This window comes from Stenella coeruleoalba, assembly GCF_951394435.1.
Source record: "Stenella coeruleoalba genome assembly, contig: scaffold_172, whole genome shotgun sequence".
Classification (NCBI taxonomy): Eukaryota; Metazoa; Chordata; class Mammalia; order Artiodactyla; family Delphinidae; genus Stenella; species Stenella coeruleoalba.
In genome coordinates, this window is record NW_027646391.1 from 265,072 (window position 1) to 286,549 (window position 21,478).

Sequence of the window (21,478 nt, forward strand, 5' to 3'; positions counted from 1 at the left end):
CAAAAATATACTGAAGTAAGGCTGCCAAGAGGACTTGAAAGCGGGGCAGAATTGCAGGAAACCGATTTCAAGAGGTAGACTGGAATTGCATTGAAAGCATAGGAAAAGAGGCAGAACGTCCACAATGATGCACTTGGCCAAAAAGGGCGTATGCGTTTTTTCCTGAATATATTCAGGAAAAAACGCATACGCCCTTTTTGGCCAACCAAGCAAGCTTGCAAAGGAAATCTGCACTACAATGAAGTCTCCCTTCCCCCCGGTCAAAAGGGCCATCTGAAAAAAGTGTAAAATCCAGAAAAGCAGGACAGGCCATGGAGAACTGGGAGCCTTGTTATGCTGAAGGGCGGGATGTAAATTGCCAACAACCACTCGGAAGAAGTGTATGGTGTTTCCTGAAACATCTAAAAAACAAAGCAACAGAGCCTAGGGCACTTCCACTTATGGTCCTATAGATTAGGGAATTTAAAATCAAAAAGACACAGCCACCCCAAAGTTTCGAATGGCTCTGTTTACAAGAACCTCGTTTACAGTACAAGTTCAACATCGCAGAAAGTGAAAAATGGAGAAAGAAGTTGTGGTAGTTACTTACAAAGCAATATCACTCAGCAATGAAATCTGTGTCATCAGGCCCTTAGCAGCACAATGAGTGGATTCAGGTATGATGATTCTAACTGAAATAAGTCACACAGAAAAAGAAACATCATAAGATATCAGTAATACACGGAATGGAAACTTGGCTACACAGGAACTGAATTACAGAACAGAACAGGGTCTCAAATTTCGAACACCAACTTATGCTTGCTTAAGGGGAAAGGTGAGTTGGGGTGCTGCATAAAACCAGAGATTGAAATGAGCACAGATAAAGATCCTTAAGCCAAATATGGAATAGACAAGAGCTACTCCTTGCTCAACGAAATGGACTCAACACCGCATATTAAACGCCTAAGAATGTACCTGACTAGTAAGTATCGTAAAACCTATGGATTGCTATGTCTCCAAGAGAATCAAGCATGTGTACAGGGGCATAAACGCAGCAGTGATAGGATTGGAGAGGTTCGGTGAGCAAATGAAGACCCTTTGAAGTCATATTGCATGGTACCCATTCCACGGGTTTCAGCTACCCAGGTTTAAGGTATTCTTCCTTCAGCTAAAACATGCATGTGGAACCTAGAGTATGATCAACCATTTGATCGGGAGATGTGTTCAAATATGTCTCAGTTTTCCTCCCCTGGTACTCGGGTGCAACATTCCAGACGCTTTACTGACACTCTCCCCACTTGAAGAGTCAGCGCCTTCAACCTCCTGTTTGGCACAGTTTGCAATTACTGCGGAAGATGAACAGGAATAGCGAGAACCAATGAGAGGCTAGCTGGAGGTGTCTGGACGGGCAAATTTAACTCTCATTTCCCACCAGGAGGAGGAAATAACCAAAGGCTCAGCATGCCGTGCCAGAACCAGATTAGGGCCTGAAGCCATCCTGCGGTGTTGCGGCCAGCTCACAAGAAAGCGAGTTGAAGAAAGGAGCTCAGGGGCACTGTAATTCACAAACCTGCAGAGTTATAAATGACAGCTATCGTCCAAAAATAGACTGAAGTAAGGCTGCCAAGAGGACTTGAAAGCGGGGCAGAATTGCAGGAAACCGATTTCAGGAGGTAGACTGAAATTGCTTTGAAAGCATAGGAAAAGAGGCAGAACGTCCACAATGATGCACTTGGCCAAAAAGGGTGTATGCGTTTTTTCCTGAATATATTCAGGAAAAAACGCATACGCCCTTTTTGGCCAACCAAGCAAGCTTGCAAAGGAAATCTGCACTACAATGAAGTCTCACTTCCCCCCGGTCAAAAGGGCCATCTGAAAAAAGTGTAAAATCCAGAAAGGAAGGACAGGCCATGGAGAACTGGGAGCCTTGTTATGCTGATGGGCGGGATGTAAATTGCCAACAGACACTCGGGAGAAGTGTATGGTGTTTCCTGAAACATCTAAAAAACAAAGCAACAGAGCCTAGGGCACTTCCACTTATGGTCCTATAGCTTAGGGAAATTAAAATCAAAAAGACACAGCCACCCCAAAGTTTGGGACGCCTCTGTTTACAAGAACCTCATTTACAGTACAAGTTCAACATCGCAGAAAGTGAAAAATGGATAAAGAAGTTGTGGTATTTACTTACAAAGCAATATCACTCAGCAATGAAATCTATGTCATCAGGCCCTTAGCATCACAATGAGTGGATTCAGGTATGATGATTCTAACTGAAATAAGTCACACAGAAAAAGAAACATCATAAGATATCAGTAATACACGGAATGGAAACTTGGCTACACAGGAACGGAATTACAGAACAGAACAGGGTCTCAAATTTAGAAAACCAACTTATGCTTGCTTAAGGGTAAAGGTGAGTTGGGGTGCTGCATAAAACCAGAGATTGAAATGAGCACAGATAAAGTTCCTTAAGTCAAATATGGAATAGACAAGAGCTACTCCTTGCTCAACGAAATGGACTCAACACCGCATATTAAATGCCTAAGAATGTACCTGAGTAGTAAGTATCGTAAAACCTATGGATTGCTATGTCTCCAAGAGAATCAAACATGTGTACAGGGGCATAAACGCAGCAGTGATAGGATTGGAGAGGTTCGGTGAGCAAATGAAGACCCTTTGAAGTCATATTGCATGGTACCCATTACACGGGTCTCAATTCTCCAAGTTTAAGGTATTCTTCCTTCAGCTAAAACATGCATGTGGAACCCAAGTATGATCAACCATGTGAACGGGAGACGTGTTCAAATATGTCTCAGTTTTTGTACCCTGGTACTCGGGTGCAACATTCCAGACGCTTTACTAACACTCTCCCGACTTGGAGAGTCAGTCCCTTTAACCTCCTGTTTGGCCCAGTTTGCAATTTCTGCAGAAGATGAACAGGAATAGCGAGAACCAATGAGAGGCTAGCTGGAGGTGGCTGGACGGGCAAATTTAACTCTCATTTCCCACCAGGAAGAGGAATTAACCAAAGGCTCAGCGTGCCGTGCCAGAACCAGATTAGGGCCTGAAGCCATACTGCGGTGTTGCGGCCAGCTCAAAAGAAAGCGAGCTGAAGAAAGGAACTCAGGGGCACTGTAATTCACAAACCTGCAGAGTTATAAATGACAGCTATCGTCCAAAAATAGACTGAAGTAAGTCTGCCAAGAGGACTTGAAAGCGGGGCAGAATTGCAGGAAACTTATTTCAGGAGGGAGACTGGAATTGCATTGAAAGCATAGGAAAAGAGGCAGAACGTCCACAATGATGCACTTGGCCTAAAAGGGCGTATGCGTTTTTTCCTGAATATATTCAGGAAAAAACGCATACGCCCTTTTAGGCCAACCAAGCAAGCTTGCAAAGGAAATGTGCACTACAATGAAGTCTCACTTCCCCCCCGGTTAAAAGGGCCATCTGAAAAAAGTGTAAAATCCAGAAAGGCAGGACAGGCCATGGAGAACTGGGAGCCTTGTTATGCTGATGGGCGGGAAGTAAATTGCCAACAGACACTCCGGAGAAGTGTATGGTGTTTCCTGAAACATCTAAAAAACAAAGCAACAGAGCCTAGGGCACTGCCACTTATGGTCCTATAGCTTAGGGAAATTAAAATAAAAAATCCACAGCCACCCCAAAGTTTGGGACGCCTCTGTTTACAAGAACCTCGTTTACAGTACAAGTTCAACATCGCAGAAAGTGAAAAATGGATAAAGAAGTTGTGGTATTTACTTACAAAGCAATATCACTCAGCAATGAAATCTATGTCATCAGGCCCTTAGCAGCACAATGAGTGGATTCAGGTATGATGATTCTAACTGAAATAAGTCACACAGAAAAAGAAACATCATAAGATATCAGTAATACACGGAATGTAAACTTGGCTACACAGGAACTGAATTACAGAACAGAACAGGGTCTCAAATTTAGAAAACCAACTTATGCTTGCTTAAGGGGAAAGGTGAGTTGGGGTGCTGCATAAAAACAGAGATTGAAATGAGCACAGATAAAGTTCCTTAAGCCAAATATGGAATAGACAAGAGCTACTCCTTGCTCAACGAAATGGACTCAACACCGCATATTAAACGTCTAAGAATGTACCTGACTAGTAAGTATCTTAAAACCTATGGATTGCTATGTCTCCGAAAGAGAATCAAGCATGTGTACAGGGGCATAAACGCAGCAGTGATAGGATTGGAGAGGTTCGTGAGCAAATGAAGACCCTTTGAAGTCATATTGCATGGTACCCATTCCACGGGTTTCAACTACCCTGGTTTAAGGTATTCCTCCTTCAGCTAAAACATGCATGTGGAACCTAGAGTATGATCAACCATGTGATCGGGAGACGTGTTCAAATATGTCTCAGTTTTCGTACCCTGGTACTCGGGTGCAACATTCCAGACGCTTTACTAACACTCTCCCGTCTTGGAGAGTCAGTCCCTTTAACCTGCTGTTTGGCCCAGTTTGCAATTTCCGTGGAAGATGAACAGGAATAGCGAGAACCAATGAGAGACTAGCTGGAGGTGTCTGGATGGGCAAATTTAACTCTCATTTCCCACCAGGAAGAGGAAATAACCAAAGGCTCAGCGTGCCGTGCCGGAACCAGATTAGGGCCTGAAGCCATCCTGCGGTGTTGCGGCCTGCTCAAAAGAAAGCGAGTTGAAGAAAGGAGCTCAGGGGCACTGTAATTCACAAACCTGCAGAGTTATAAATGACAGCTATCGTCCAAAAATAGACTGAAGTAAGGCTGCCAAGAGGACTTGAAAGCGGGGCAGAATTGCAGGAAACTGATTTCAGGAGGGAGACTGGAATTGCATTGAAAGCATAGGAAAAGAGGCAGAACGTCCACAATGATGCACTTGGCCAAAAAGGGCGTATGCGTTTTTTCCTGAATATATTCAGGAAAAAACGCATACGCCCTTTTTGGCCAACCAAGCAAGCTTGCAAAGGAAATCTGCACTACAATGAAGTCTCACTTCCCCCCGGTCAAAAGGGCCATCTGAAAAAAGTGTAAAATCCAGAAAGGCAGGACAGGCCATGGAGAACTGGGAGCCTTGTTATGCTGATGGGCGGGATGTAAATTGCCAACAACCACTCAGGAGAAGTGTATGGTGTTTCCTGAAACATCTAAAAAACAAAGCAACAGAGCCTAGGGCACTTCCACTTATGGTCCTATAGCTTAGGGAAATTAAAATAAAAAATCCACAGCCACCCCAAAGTTTGGGACGCCTCTGTTTACAAGAACCTCGTTTACAGTACAAGTTCAACATCGCAGAAAGTGAAAAATGGATAAAGAAGTTGTGGTATTTACTTACAAAGCAATATCACTCAGCAATGAAATCTATGTCATCAGGCCCTTAGCAGCACAATGAGTGGATTCAGGTATGATGATTCTAACTGAAATAAGTCACACAGAAAAAGAAACATCATAAGATATCAGTAATACACGGAATGTAAACTTGGCTACACAGGAACTGAATTACAGAACAGAACAGGGTCTCAAATTTAGAAAACCAACTTATGCTTGCTTAAGGGGAAAGGTGAGTTGGGGTGCTGCATAAAAACAGAGATTGAAATGAGCACAGATAAAGTTCCTTAAGCCAAATATGGAATAGACAAGAGCTACTCCTTGCTCAACGAAATGGACTCAACACCGCATATTAAACGTCTAAGAATGTACCTGACTAGTAAGTATCTTAAAACCTATGGATTGCTATGTCTCCGAAAGAGAATCAAGCATGTGTACAGGGGCATAAACGCAGCAGTGATAGGATTGGAGAGGTTCGTGAGCAAATGAAGACCCTTTGAAGTCATATTGCATGGTACCCATTCCACGGGTTTCAACTACCCTGGTTTAAGGTATTCCTCCTTCAGCTAAAACATGCATGTGGAACCTAGAGTATGATCAACCATGTGATCGGGAGACGTGTTCAAATATGTCTCAGTTTTCGTACCCTGGTACTCGGGTGCAACATTCCAGACGCTTTACTAACACTCTCCCGTCTTGGAGAGTCAGTCCCTTTAACCTGCTGTTTGGCCCAGTTTGCAATTTCCGTGGAAGATGAACAGGAATAGCGAGAACCAATGAGAGACTAGCTGGAGGTGTCTGGATGGGCAAATTTAACTCTCATTTCCCACCAGGAAGAGGAAATAACCAAAGGCTCAGCGTGCCGTGCCGGAACCAGATTAGGGCCTGAAGCCATCCTGCGGTGTTGCGGCCTGCTCAAAAGAAAGCGAGTTGAAGAAAGGAGCTCAGGGGCACTGTAATTCACAAACCTGCAGAGTTATAAATGACAGCTATCGTCCAAAAATAGACTGAAGTAAGTCTGCCAAGAGGACTTGAAAGCGGGGCAGAATTGCAGGAAACTGATTTCAGGAGGGAGACTGGAATTGCATTGAAAGCATAGGAAAAGAGGCAGAACGTCCACAATGATGCACTTGGCCAAAAAGGGCGTATGCGTTTTTTCCTGAATATATTCAGGAAAAAACGCATACGCCCTTTTTGGCCAACCAAGCAAGCTTGCAAAGGAAATCTGCACTACAATGAAGTCTCACTTCCCCCCGGTCAAAAGGGCCATCTGAAAAAAGTGTAAAATCCAGAAAGGCAGGACAGGCCATGGAGAACTGGGAGCCTTGTTATGCTGATGGGCGGGATGTAAATTGCCAACAACCACTCAGGAGAAGTGTATGGTGTTTCCTGAAACATCTAAAAAACAAAGCAACAGAACCTAGGGCACTTCCACTTATGGTCCTATAGCTTAGGGAAATTAAAATAAAAAAGACACAGCCACCCTAAAGTTTGGAACGGCTCTGTTTACAAGAACCTCGTTTACAGTACAAGTTCAACATTGCAGAAAGTGAAAAATGGAGAAAGAAGTTGTGGTATTTACTTACAAAGCAATATCACTCAGCAATGAAATCTGTGTCATCAGGCCCTTAGCAGCACAATGAGTGGATTCAGGTATGATGATTCTAACTGAAATAAGTCACACAGAAAAAGAAACATCATAAGATATCAGTAATACACGGAATGTAAACTTGGCTACACAGGAACTGAATTACAGAACAGAACAGGGTCTCAAATTTAGAAAACCAACTTATGCTTGCTTAAGGGTAAAGGTGAGTTGGGGTGCTGCATAAAACCAGAGATTGAAATGAGCACAGATAAAGTTCCTTAAGCCAAATATGGAATAGACAAGAGCTACTCCTTGCTCAACGAAATGGACTCAACACCGCATATTAAACGCCTAAGAATGTACCTGACTAGTAAGTATCTTAAAACCTATAGATTGCTATATCTCCGAAAGAGAATCAAGCATGTGTACAGGGGCATAAACGCAGCAGTGATAGGATTGGAGAGGTTCGTGAGCAAATGAAGACCCTTTGAAGTCATATTGCATGGTACCCATTCCACGGGTTTCAACTACCCAGGTTTAAGGTATTCTTCCTTCAGCTAAAACATGCATGTGGAACCTAGAGTATGATCAACCATGTGATCGGGAGATGTGTTCAAATATGTCTCAGTTTTCGTACCCTGGTACTCGGGTGCAACATTCCAGACGCTTTACTAACACTCTCCCCACTTGGAGAGTCAGTCCCTTTAACCTGCTGTTTGGCCCAGTTTGCAATTTCCGTGGAAGATGAACAGGAATAGCGAGAACCAATGAGAGACTAGCTGGAGGTGTCTGGATGGGCAAATTTAACTCTCATTTCCCACCAGGAAGAGGAAATAACCAAAGGCTCAGCATGCCGTGCCGGAACCAGATTATGGCCTGAAGCCATCCTGCGGTGTTGCGGCCTGCTCAAAACAAAGCGAGTTGAAGAAAGGAGCTCAGGGGCACTGTAATTCACAAACCTGCAGAGGTATAAATGACAGCTATCGTCCAAAAATATACTGAAGTAAGGCTGCCAAGAGGACTTGAAAGCGGGGCAGAATTGCAGGAAACCGATTTCAGGAGGTAGACTGGAATTGCATTGAAAGCATAGGAAAAGAGGCAGAACGTCCACAATGATGCACTTGGCTAAAAAGGGCGTATGCGTTTTTTCCTGAATATATTCAGGAAAAAACGCATACGCCCTTTTTGGCCAACCAAGCAAGCTTGCAAAGGAAATCTGCACTACAATGAAGTCTCACTTCCCCCCGGTCAAAAGGGCCATCTGAAAAAAGTGTAAAATCCAGAAAGGCAGGACAGGCCATGGAGAACTGGGAGCCTTGTTATGCTGATGGGCGGGATGTAAATTGCCAACAACCAGTCGGGAGAAGTGTATGGTGTTTCCTGAAACATCTAAAAAACAAAGCAACAGAACCTAGGGCACTTCCACTTATGGTCCTATAGCTTAGGGAAATTAAAATAAAAAAGACACAGCCACCCCAAAGTTTGGAACGGTTCTGTTTACAAGAACCTCGTTTACCGTACAAGTTCAACATCGCAGAAAGTGAAAAATGGATAAAGAAATTGTGGTACTTACTTACAAAGCAATATCACTCAGCAATGAAATCTGTGTCATCAGGCCCTTAGCAGCACAATGAGTGGATTCAGGTATGATGATTCTAACTGAAATAAGTCACACAGAAAAAGAAACATCATAAGATATCAGTAATACACGGAATGTAAACTTGGCTACACAGGAACTGAATTACAGAACAGAACAGGGTCTCAAATTTAGAAAACCAACTTATGCTTGCTTAAGGGGAAAGGTGAGTTGGGGTGCTGCATAAAACCAGAGATTGAAATGAGCACAGATAAAGTTCCTTAAGTCAAATATGGAATAGACAAGAGCTACTCCTTGCTCAAGGAAATGGACTCAACACCGCATATTAAACGCCTAAGAATGTACCTGACTAGTAAGTATCTTAAAACCTATGGATTGCTATGTCTCCGAAAGAGAATCAAGCATGTGTACAGGGGCATAAACGCAGCAGTGATAGGATTAGAGAGGTTCGGTGAGCAAATGAAGACCCTTTGAATTCATATTGCATGGTACCCATTACACGGGTCTTAACTCTCCAGGTTTAAGCTATTCTTCCTTCAGCTAAAACATGCATGTGGAACCCAAGTATGATCAACCATGTGAACGGGAGACGTGTTCAAATATGTCTCAGTTTTCCTCCCCTGGTACTCGGGTGCAAAATTCCAGATGCTTTACTAACACTCTCCCCACTAGGAGAGTCAGCGCCTTTAACCTCCTGTTTGGCCCAGTTTGCAATTTCTGCGGAAGATGAACAGGAATAGCGAGAACCAATGAGAGACTAGCTGGAGGTGTCTAGACGGGCAAATTTAACTCTCATTTCCCACCAGGAAGAGGAAATAACCAAAGGCTCAGCGTGCCGTGCCGGAACCAGATTAGGGCCTGAAGCCATCCTGCGGTGTTGCGGCCAGGTCACAAGAAAGCAAGTTGAAGAAAGGAGCTCAGGGGCACTGTAATTCACAAACCTGCAGAGTTATAAATGAGAGCTATCGTCCAAAAATAGACTGAAGTAAGGCTGCCAAGAGGACTTGAAAGCGGGGCAGAATTGCAGGAAACCGATTTCAGGAGGTAGACTGGAATTGCATTGAAAGCATAGGAAAAGAGGCAGAACGTCCACAATGATGCACTTGGCTAAAAAGGGCGTATGCGTTTTTTCCTGAATATATTCAGGAAAAAACGCATACGCCCTTTTTGGCCAACCAAGCAAGCTTGCAAAGGAAATCTGCACTACAATGAAGTCTCACTTCCCCCCGGTCAAAAGGGCCATCTGAAAAAAGTGTAAAATCCAGAAAGGCAGGACAGGCCATGGAGAACTGGGAGCCTTGTTATGCTGATGGGCGGGATGTAAATTGCCAACAATCACTCGGGAGAAGTGTATGGTGTTTCCTGAAACATCGAAAAAACAAAGCAACAGAGCCTAGGGCACTGCCACTTATGGTCCTATAGCTTACTGAAATTAAAATCAAAAAGACACAGCCACCCCAAAGTTTGGGACGCCTCTGTTTACAAGAACCTCGTTCACAGTACAAGTTCAACATCGCAGAAAGTGAAAAATGGATAAAGAAGTTGTGGTATTTACTTACAAAGCAATATCACTCAGCAATGAAATCTATGTCATCAGGCCCTTAGCATCACAATGAGTGGATTCAGGTATGATGATTCTAACTGAAATAAGTCACACAGAAAAAGAAACATCATAAGATATCAGTAATACACGGAATGGAAACTTGGCTACACAGGAACGGAATTACAGAACAGAACAGGGTCTCAAATTTAGAAAACCAACTTATGCTTGCTTAAGGGTAAAGGTGAGTTGGGGTGCTGCATAAAACCAGAGATTGAAATGAGCACAGATAAAGTTCCTTAAGTCAAATATGGAATAGACAAGAGCTACTCCTTGCTCAACGAAATGGACTCAACACCGCATATTAAATGCCTAAGAATGTACCTGAGTAGTAAGTATCGTAAAACCTATGGATTGCTATGTCTCCAAGAGAATCAAGCATGTGTACAGGGGCATAAACGCAGCAGTGATAGGATTGGAGAGGTTCGGTGAGCAAATGAAGACCCTTTGAAGTCATATTGCATGGTACCCATTACACGGGTCTCAATTCTCCAAGTTTAAGGTATTCTTCCTTCAGCTAAAACATGCATGTGGAACCCAAGTATGATCAACCATGTGAACGGGAGACGTGTTCAAATATGTCTCAGTTTTTGTACCCTGGTACTCGGGTGCAACATTCCAGACGCTTTACTAACACTCTCCCGACTTGGAGAGTCAGTCCCTTTAACCTCCTGTTTGGCTCAGTTTGCAATTTCTGCGGAAGATGAACAGGAATAGCGAGAACCAATGAGAGGCTAGCTGGAGGTGGCTGGACGGGCAAATTTAACTCTCATTTCCCACCAGGAAGAGGAATTAACCAAAGGCTCAGCGTGCCGTGCCGGAACCAGATTAGGGCCTGAAGCCATACTGCGGTGTTGCGGCCAGCTCAAAAGAAAGCGAGTTGAAGAAAGGAGCTCAGGGGCACTGTAATTCACAAACCTGCAGAGTTATAAATGACAGCTATCGTCCAAAAATAGACTGAAGTAAGTCTGCCAAGAGGACTTGAAAGCGGGGCAGAATTGCAGGAAACTGATTTCAGGAGGGAGACTGGAATTGCATTGAAAGCATAGGAAAAGAGGCAGAACGTCCACAATGATGCACTTGGCCAAAAAGGGCGTATGCGTTTTTTCCTGAATATATTCAGGAAAAAACGCATACGCCCTTTTAGGCCAACCAAGCAAGCTTGCAAAGGAAATGTGCACTACAATGAAGTCTCACTTCCCCCCCGGTTAAAAGGGCCATCTGAAAAAAGTGTAAAATCCAGAAAGGCAGGACAGGCCATGGAGAACTGGGAGCCTTGTTATGCTGATGGGCGGGAAGTAAATTGCCAACAGACACTCCCGAGAAGTGTATGGTGTTTCCTGAAACATCTAAAAAACAAAGCAACAGAGCCTAGGGCACTGCCACTTATGGTCCTATAGCTTAGGGAAATTAAAATAAAAAATCCACAGCCACCCCAAAGTTTGGGACGCCTCTGTTTACAAGAACCTCGTTTACAGTACAAGTTCAACATCGCAGAAAGTGAAAAATGGATAAAGAAGTTGTGGTATTTACTTACAAAGCAATATCACTCAGCAATGAAATGTATGTCATCAGGCCCTTAGCAGCACAATGAGTGGATTCAGGTATGATGATTCTAACTGAAATAAGTCACACAGAAAAAGAAACATCATAAGATATCAGTAATACACGGAATGTAAACTTGGCTACACAGGAACTGAATTACAGAACAGAACAGGGTCTCAAATTTAGAAAACCAACTTATGCTTGCTTAAGGGGAAAGGTGAGTTGGGGTGCTGCATAAAAACAGAGATTGAAATGAGCACAGATAAAGTTCCTTAAGCCAAATATGGAATAGACAAGAGCTACTCCTTGCTCAACGAAATGGACTCAACACCGCATATTAAACGTCTAAGAATGTACCTGACTAGTAAGTATCTTAAAACCTATGGATTGCTATGTCTCCGAAAGAGAATCAAGCATGTGTACAGGGGCATAAACGCAGCAGTGATAGGATTGGAGAGGTTCGTGAGCAAATGAAGACCCTTTGAAGTCATATTGCATGGTACCCATTCCACGGGTTTCAACTACCCAGGTTTAAGGTATTCCTCCTTCAGCTAAAACATGCATGTGGAACCTAGAGTATGATCAACCATGTGATCGGGAGACGTGTTCAAATATGTCTCAGTTTTCGTACCCTGGTACTCGGGTGCAACATTCCAGACGCTTTACTAACACTCTCCCGTCTTGGAGAGTCAGTCCCTTTAACCTGCTGTTTGGCCCAGTTTGCAATTTCCGTGGAAGATGAACAGGAATAGCGAGAACCAATGAGAGACTAGCTGGAGGTGTCTGGATGGGCAAATTTAACTCTCATTTCCCACCAGGAAGAGGAAATAACCAAAGGCTCAGCGTGCCGTGCCGGAACCAGATTAGGGCCTGAAGCCATCCTGCGGTGTTGCGGCCTGCTCAAAAGAAAGCGAGTTGAAGAAAGGAGCTCAGGGGCACTGTAATTCACAAACCTGCAGAGTTATAAATGACAGCTATCGTCCAAAAATAGACTGAAGTAAGTCTGCCAAGAGGACTTGAAAGCGGGGCAGAATTGCAGGAAACTGATTTCAGGAGGGAGACTGGAATTGCATTGAAAGCATAGGAAAAGAGGCAGAACGTCCACAATGATGCACTTGGCCAAAAAGGGCGTATGCGTTTTTTCCTGAATATATTCAGGAAAAAACGCATACGCCCTTTTTGGCCAACCAAGCAAGCTTGCAAAGGAAATCTGCACTACAATGAAGTCTCACTTCCCCCCGGTCAAAAGGGCCATCTGAAAAAAGTGTAAAATCCAGAAAGGCAGGACAGGCCATGGAGAACTGGGAGCCTTGTTATGCTGATGGGCGGGATGTAAATTGCCAACAGACACTCAGGAGACCTGTATGGTGTTTCCTGAAACATCTAAAAAACAAAGCAACAGAGCCTAGGGCACTTCCACTTATGGTCCTATAGCTTAGGGAAATTAAAATAAAAAAGACACAGCCACCCCAAAGTTTGGAACGGTTCTGTTTACAAGAACCTCGTTTACCGTACAAGTTCAACATCGCAGAAAGTGAAAAATTGATAAAGAAATTGTGGTACTTACTTACAAAGCAATATCACTCAGCAATGAAATCTGTGTCATCAGGCCCTTAGCAGCACAATGAGTGGATTCAGGTATGATGATTCTAACTGAAATAAGTCACACAGAAAAAGAAACATCATAAGATATCAGTAATACACGGAATGTAAACTTGGCTACACAGGAACTGAATTACAGAACAGAACAGTGTCTCAAATTGAGAAAACCAACTTATGCTTGCTTAAGGGGAAAGGTGAGTTGGGGTGCTGCATAAAACCAGAGATTGAAATGAGCACAGATAAAGTTCCTTAAGTCAAATATGGAATAGACAAGAGCTACTCCTTGCTCAACGAAATGGACTCAACACCGCATATTAAACGCCTAAGAATGTACCTGACTAGTAAGTATCTTAAAACCTATGGATTGCTATGTCTCCGAAAGAGAATCAAGCATGTGTACAGGGGCATAAACGCAGCAGTGATAGGATTGGAGAGGTTCGGTGAGCAAATGAAGACCCTTTGAATTCATATTGCATGGTACCCATTACACGGGTCTTAACTCTCCAGGTTTAAGCTATTCTTCCTTCAGCTAAAACATGCATGTGGAACCCAAGTATGATCAACCATGTGAACGGGAGACGTGTTCAAATATGTCTCAGTTTTCCTCCCCTGGTACTCGGGTGCAAAATTCCAGATGCTTTACTAACACTCTCCCCACTAGGAGAGTCAGCGCCTTTAACCTCCTGTTTGGCCCAGTTTGCAATTTCTGCGGAAGATGAACAGGAATAGCGAGAACCAATGAGAGACTAGCTGGAGGTGTCTGGACGGGCAAATTTAACTCTCATTTCCCACCAGGAAGAGGAAATAACCAAAGGCTCAGTGTGCCGTGCCGGAACCAGATTAGGGCCTGAAGCCATCCTGCGGTGTTGCGGCCAGGTCACAAGAAAGCAAGTTGAAGAAAGGAGCTCAGGGGCACTGTAATTCACAAACCTGCAGAGTTATAAATGAGAGCTATCGTCCAAAAATAGACTGAAGTAAGGCTGCCAAGAGGACTTGAAAGCGGGGCAGAATTGCAGGAAACCGATTTCAGGAGGTAGACTGGAATTGCATTGAAAGCATAGGAAAAGAGGCAGAACGTCCACAATGATGCACTTGGCTAAAAAGGGCGTATGCGTTTTTTCCTGAATATATTCAGGAAAAAACGCATACGCCCTTTTTGGCCAACCAAGCAAGCTTGCAAAGGAAATCTGCACTACAATGAAGTCTCACTTCCCCCCGGTCAAAAGGGCCATCTGAAAAAAGTGTAAAATCCAGAAAGGCAGGACAGGCCATGGAGAACTGGGAGCCTTGTTATACTGATGGGCGGGATGTAAATTGCCAACAATCACTCGGGAGAAGTGTATGGTGTTTCCTGAAACATCGAAAAAACAAAGCAACAGAGCCTAGGGCACTGCCACTTATGGTCCTATAGCTTACTGAAATTAAAATCAAAAAGACACAGCCACCCCAAAGTTTGGGACGCCTCTGTTTACAAGAACCTCGTTCACAGTACAAGTTCAACATCGCAGAAAGTGAAAAATGGATAAAGAAGTTGTGGTATTTACTTACAAAGCAATATCACTCAGCAATGAAATCTATGTCATCAGGCCCTTAGCAGCACAATGAGTGGATTCAGGTATGATGATTCTAACTGAAATAAGTCACACAGAAAAAGAAACATCATAAGATATCAGTAATACACGGAATGTAAACTTGGCTACACAGGAACTGAATTACAGAACAGAACAGTGTCTCAAATTTAGAAAACCAACTTATGCTTGCTTAAGGGTAAAGGTTAGTTGGGGTGCTGCATAAAACCAGAGATTGAAATGAGCACAGATAAAGTTCCTTAAGCCAAATATGGAATAGACAAGAGCTACTCCTTGCTCAACGAAATGGACTCAACACCGCATATTAAACGCCTAAGAATGTACCTGACTAGTAAGTATCTTAAAACCTATGGATTGCTATGTCTCCGAAAGAGAATCAAGCATGTGTACAGGGGCATAAACGCAGCAGTGATAGGATTGGAGAGATTCGTGAGCAAATGAAGATGCTTTGAAGTCATATTGCATGGTACCCATTCCACGGGTTTCAACTACCCAGGTTTAAGGTATTCTTCCTTCAGCTAAAACATGCATGTGGAACCTAGAGTATGATCAACCATGTGAACGGGAGACGTGTTCAAATATGTCTCAGTTTTCCTCCCCTGGTACTCGGGTGCAACATTCCAGATGCTTTACTAACACTCTCCCCACTTGGAGAGTCAGCGCCTTTAACCTCCTGTTTGGCCCAGTTTGCAATTTCTGCGGAAGATGAACAGGAATAGCGAGAACCAATGAGAGGCTAGCTGGAGGTGTCTGGACGGGCAAATTTAATTCTCATTTCCCACCAGGAAGAGGAAATAACCAAAGGCTCAGTGTGCCGTGCCGGAACCAGATTAGGGCCTGAAGCCATCCTGCGGTGTTGCGGCCAGCTCAAAAGAAAGCGAGTTGAAGAAAGGAGCTCAGGGGCACTGTAATTCACAAACCTGCAGAGTTATAAATGACAGCTATCGTCCAAAAATAGACTGAAGTAAGGCTGCCAAGAGGACTTGAAAGCGGGGCAGAATTGCAGGAAACCGATTTCAGGAGGTAGACTGGAATTGCTTTGAAAGCATAGGAAAAGAGGCAGAACGTCCACAATGATGCACTTGGCCAAAAAGGGCGTATGCGTTTTTTCCTGAATATATTCAGGAAAAAACGCATACGCCCTTTTTGGCCAACCAAGCAAGCTTGCAAAGGAAATCTGCACTACAATGAAGTCTCACTTCCCCCCGGTCAAAAGGGCCATCTGAAAAAAGTGTAAAATCCAGAAAGGCAGGACAGGCCATGGAGAACTGGGAGCCTTGTTATGCTGATGGGCGGGATGTAAATTGCCAACAGACACTGGGGAGAAGTGTATGGTGTTTCCTGAAACATCTAAAAAACAAAGCATCAGAGCCTAGGGCACTGCCACTTATGGTCCTATAGCTTAGGGAAATTAAAATCAAAAAGACACAACCACCCCAAAGTTTGGGACGCCTCTGTTTACAAGAACCTCGTTTACAGTACAAGTTCAACATCACAGAAAGTGAAAAATGGATAAAGAAGTTGTGGTATTTACTTACAAAGCAATATCACTCAGCAATGAAATCTATGTCATCAGGCCCTTAGCAGCACAATGAGTGGATTCAGGTATGATGATTCTAACTGAAATAAGTCACACAGAAAAAGAAACATCATAAGATATCAGTAATACACGGAATGGAAACTTGGCTACACAGGAACTGAATTACAGAACAGAACAGGGTCTCAAATTTAGAAAACTAACTTATGCTTGCTTAAGGGGAAAGGTGAGTTGGGGTGCTGCATAAAACCAGAGATTGAAATGAGCACAGATAAAGTTCCTTAAGTCAAATATGGAATAGACAAGAGCTACTCCTTGATCAACGAAATGGACTCAACACCTCATATTAAACGCCTAAGAATGTACCTGACTAGTAAGTATCTTAAAACCTATGGATTGCTATGTCTCCGAAAGAGAATCAAGCATGTGTACAGGGGCATAAACGCAGCAGTGATAGGATTGGAGAGGTTCGGTGAGCAAATGAAGACCCTTTGAAGTCATATTGCATGGTACCCATTACACGGGTCTTAACTCTCCAGGTTTAAGGTATTCTTCCTTCAGCTGAAACATGCATGTGGAACCCAAGTATGATCAACCATGTGAATGGGAGACGTGTTCAAATATGTCTCAGTTTTCCTCCCCTGGTACTCGGGTACAACATTCCAGACGCTTTACTAACACTCTCCCCACTTGGAGAGTCAGCGCCTTTAACCTCCTGTTTGGCCCAGTTTGCAATTTCTGCGGAAGATGAACAGGAATAGTGAGAACCAATGAGAGACTAGCTGGAGGTGTCTGGACGGGCAAATTTAACTCTCATTTCCCACCAGGAAGAGGAAATAACCAAAGGCTCAGCGTGCCGTGCCGGAACCAGATTAGGGCCTGAAGCCATCCTGCGGTGTTGCGGCCAGGTCACAAGAAAGCAAGTTGAAGAAAGGAGCTCAGGGGCACTGTAATTCACAAACCTGCAGAGTTATAAAAGACAGCTATCGTCGAAAAATAGACTGAAGTAAGGCTGCCAAGAGGACTTGAAAGCGGGGCAGAATTGCAGGAAACCGATTTCAGGAGGTAGACTGGAATTGCATTGAAAGCATAGGAAAAGAGGCAGAACGTCCACAATGATGCACTTGGCCAAAAAGGGCGTATGCGTTTTTTCCTGAATATATTCAGGAAAAAACGCATACGCCCTTTTTGGCCAACCAAAAAGCTTGCAAAGGAAATCTGCACTACAATGAAGTCTCACTTCCCCCCGGTCAAAAGGGCCTTCTGAAAAAAGTGTAAAATCCAGAAAGGCAGGACAGGCCATGGAGAACTGGGAGCCTTGTTATGCTGATGGGCGGGATGGAAATTGCCAACAACCACTCGGGAGAAGTGTATGGTGTTTCCTGAAACATCTAAAAAACAAAGCAACAGAACCTAGGGCACTTCCACTTATGGTCCTATAGCTTAGGGAAATTAAAATCAAAAAGACACAGCCACCCCAAAGTTTGGAATGGCTCTGTTTACAAGAACCTCATTTACAGTACAAGTTCAACATCGCAGAAAGTGAAAAATGGATAAACAAGTTGTGGAATTTACTTACAAAGCAATATCACTCAGCAATGAAATCTGTGTCATCAGGCCCTTAGCAGCACAATGAGTGGATTCAGGTATGATGATTCTAACTGAAATAAGTCACACAGAAAAAGAAACATCATAAGATATCAGTAATACACGGAATGGAAACTTGGCTACACAGGAACTGAATTACAGAACAGAACATGGTCTCAAATTTAGAAAACTAATTTATGCTTGCTTAAGGGGAAAGGTGAGTTGGGGTGCTGCATAAAACCAGAGATTGAAATGAGCACAGATAAAGTTCCTTAAGCCAAATATGGAATAGACAAGAGCTACTCCTTGCTCAACGAAATGGACTCAACACCCCATATTAAACGCCTAAGAATATACCTGACTAGTAAGTATCTTAAAACCTATGGATTGCTATGTCTCCGAAAGAGAATCAAGCATGTGTACAGGGGCATAAACGCATCAGTGATAGGATGGAGAGGTTCGTGAGTAAATGAAGACCCTCTGAAGTCATATTGCATGGTACCCATTACACGGGTCTCAACTCTCCAGGTTTAAGGTATTCTTCCTTCAGCTAAAACATGCATGTGGAACCCAGAGTATGATCAACCATGTGAACGGGAGACGTGTTCAAATATGTCTCAGTTTTCCCCCCCTGGTACTCGGGTGCAACATTCCAGATGCTTTACTAACACTCTCCCGACCTGGAGAGTCAGTCCCTTTAACCTCCTGTTTGTCCCAGTTTGCAATTTCTGCGGAAGATGAACAGGAATAGCGAGAACCAATGAGAGGCTAGCTGGAGGTGTCTGGACGGGCAAATTTAACTCTCATTTCCCACCAGGAAGAGGAATTAACCAAAGGCTCAGCGTGCCGTGCCGGAACCAGATTAGGGCCTGAAGCCATCCTGCGGTGTTGCGGCCAGGTCACAAGAAAGCGAGTTGAAGAAAGGAGCTCAGGGGCACTGTAATTCACAAACCTGCAGAGTTATAAATGACAGCTATCGTCCAAAAATAGACTGAAGTAAGGCTGCCAAGAGGACTTGAAAGCGGGGCAGAATTGCAGGAAACCAATTTCAGGAGGTAGACTGGAATTGCATTGAAAGCATAGGAAAAGAGGCAGAACGTCCACAATGATGCACTTGGCCAAAAAGGGCGTATGCGTTTTTTCCTGAATATATTCAGGAAAAAACGCATACGCCCTTTTTGGCCAACCAAGCAAGCTTGCAAAGGAAATCTGCACTACAATGAAGTCTCACTTCCCCCCGGTCAAAAAAGCCATCTGAAAAAAGTGTAAAATCCAGAAAGGCAGGACAGGCCATGGAGAACTGGGAGCCTTCTTATGCTGAAGGGCGGGATGTAAATTGCCAACAACCACTCGGGAGAAGTGTATGGTGTTTCCTGAAACATCTAAAAAACAAAGCAACAGAGCCTAGTGCACTTCCACTTATGGTCCTATAGCTTAGGGAAATTAAAATCAAAAAGACACAGCCACCCCAAAGTTTGGGACGCCTCCGTTTACAAGAACCTCGTTTACCGTACAAGTTCAATATCACAGAAAGTGAAAAATGGATAAAGAACTTGTGGTACTTACGTACAATGCAGTATCACTCAGCAATGAAATCTATGTCATCAGGCCCGTAGAAGCATAATGAGTGGATTCAGGTACGATGATTCTAACTGAAATAACTCACACAGAAAAAGAAACATCATAAGATATCACTAATACACGGAATGTAAACTTGGCTACACAGGAACTGCATTCCAAAACAGAACAGTGTCTCAAATTTAGAAAACCAACTTATGCTTGCTTAAGGGTAAAGGTGAGTTGGGGTGCTGCATAAAACCAGAGATAGAAATGAGCACAGATAAAGTTCCTTAAGCCAAATATGGATTAGACAAGAGCTACTCCTTGCTCAACGAAATGGACTCAACACCGCATATTAAACGCCTAAGAATGTACCTGACTAGTAAGTATCTTAAAACCTATGGATTGCTATGTCTCCGAAAGAGAATCAAGCATGTGTACAAGGGCATAAACGCAGCAGTGATAGGATTGGAGAGGTTCGGTGAGCAAATGAAGACCCTTTGAAGTCATATTGCATGGTACCCATTCCACGGTTTTCAACTACCCAGGTTTAAGGTATTCTTCCTTCAGCTAAAACATGCATGTGGAACCTAGAGTATGATCAACCATGTGATCGGGAGACGTGTTCAAATATGTCTCAGTTTTCGTACCCTGGTACTCGGGTGCAACATTCCAGACGCTTTACTAACACTCTCCCGACTTGGAGAGTCAGTCCCTTTAACCTCCTGTTTGGCCCAGTTTGCAATTTCTGCGGAAGATGAACAGGAATAGTGAGAACCAATGAGAGGCTAGCTGGAGGTGTCTGGACGGGCAAATTTAACTCTCATTTCCCACCAGGAAGAGGAATTAACCAAAGGCTCAGCGTGCCGTGCCGGAACCAGATTAGGGCCTGAAGCCATCCTGCGGTGTTTCGGCCAGCTCAAAAGAAAGCGAGTTGAAGAAAGGAGCTCAGGGGCACTGTAATTCACAAACATGCAGAGTTATAAATGACAGCTATCGTCCAAAAATATACTGAAGTAAGGCTGCCAAGAGGACTTGAAAGCGGGGCAGAATTGCAGGAAACCGATTTCAGGAGGTAGACTGGAATTGCATTGAAAGCATAGGAAAAGAGGCAGAACGTCCACAATGATGCACTTGGCCAAAAAGGGCGTATGCGTTTTTTCCTGAATATATTCAGGAAAAAACGCATACGCACTTTTTGGCCAACCAAGCAAGCTTGCAAAGGAAATCTGCACTACAATGAAGTCTCACTTCCCCCTGGTCAAAAGGGCCATCTGAAAAAAGTGTAAAATCCAGAAAGGCAGGACAGGCCATGGAGAACTGGGAGCCTTGTTATGCTGATGGGCGGAATGTAAATTGCCAACAGACACTGGGGAGAAGTGTATGGTGTTTCCTGAAACATCTAAAAAACAAAGCATCAGAGCCTAGGGCACTGCCACTTATGGTCCTATAGCTTAGGGAAATTAAAATCAAAAAGACACAGCCACCCCAAAGTTTGGGACGCCTCTGTTTACAAGAACCTCGTTTACAGTACAAGTTCAACATCACAGAAAGTGAAAAATGGATAAAGAAGTTGTGGTATTTACTTAGAAAGCAATATCACTCAGCAATGAAATCTATGTAATCAGGCCCTTAGCAGCACAATGAGTGGATTCAGGTATGATGATTCTAACTGAAATAAGTCACACAGAAAAAGAAACATCATAAGATATCAGTAATACACGGAATGGAAACTTGGTTACACAGGAACTGAATTACAGAACAGAAAATGGTCTCAAATTTAGAAAACCAACTTATGCTTGCTTAAGGGGAAAGGTGAGTTGGGGTGCTGCATAAAACCAGAGATTGAAATGAGCACAGATAAAGTTCCTTAAGTCAAATATGGAATAGACAAGAGCTACTCCTTGCTCAACGAAATGGACTCAACACCGCATATTAAACGCCTAAGAATGTACC

General features: G+C 43.5%; 1 long non-coding RNA gene across 4 annotated transcripts in view; it reads right to left on the reverse strand.

The window, feature by feature from the left end:
• The window catches only part of LOC307181141, a 524,725-nt gene that overhangs the window by 88,393 nt on the left and 414,854 nt on the right, over positions 1–21,478 (reverse strand). For 2 of the 4 annotated variants that reach the window (XR_013826002.1, XR_013826003.1), the window contains exon 1: positions 2,168–2,227. The exons of the other annotated variants lie outside the window; for them this stretch is intronic. This is a non-coding gene — a long non-coding RNA (uncharacterized lncRNA). Of the gene's footprint in view, positions 1–2,167; positions 2,228–21,478 lie in introns of those variants that run through there. 4 annotated transcript variants of the gene reach the window in all.